Consider the following 544-nt stretch of genomic DNA (forward strand, 5'->3'; position numbering starts at 1 on the left):
TCCTCGGCGCTCGGCGGCTCCGCAGAATATTGGTTGGGGCAGGATTGATTCCCCGCTCCCCCCCCCCCCCTTTTTTCATGCAACGGGCACCTGATGACTTGAAGTTCCGAACTTTGAGTTAAATTATGAACCTTTTAGTTTTGCGTTACGAGGAGTATCTGAAACCTGATTTGCTACATCAAGCCACATTACTTGTGTTATGCTATTTTCTCAAAACACATTTCGGAGAAATAACTCCAATCTGTGCTGCATTTTATAGAGCAAAATAATTGAATGGCGGCTGTTTGTAATTTTAGCAATCTCTTAACCTTAATCATATTTAATGGCTTTTCTCTTCGGGCTAACAGGAGGGAAAAAACCATATTTCAGCTCCATTATATAGCAGCACTACAGTAATGCACTCCCGGCTCCGGCAGGGACTGTAAATTCCTGCTTGCTGAATTGTTGGTTCAGGACAATCATTCAGCAGGGAATTACTTTCTCATCTACGAAATAAATGAGATGTTAAAGTATTTTTCTGCTTCCTGCCGTAGGACCGCGGCGG

Source organism: Egretta garzetta, unplaced genomic scaffold, assembly GCF_000687185.1.
Source record: "Egretta garzetta isolate BGI_Z169 unplaced genomic scaffold, ASM68718v1 scaffold110, whole genome shotgun sequence".
Lineage (NCBI taxonomy): Eukaryota > Metazoa > Chordata > Aves > Pelecaniformes > Ardeidae > Egretta > Egretta garzetta.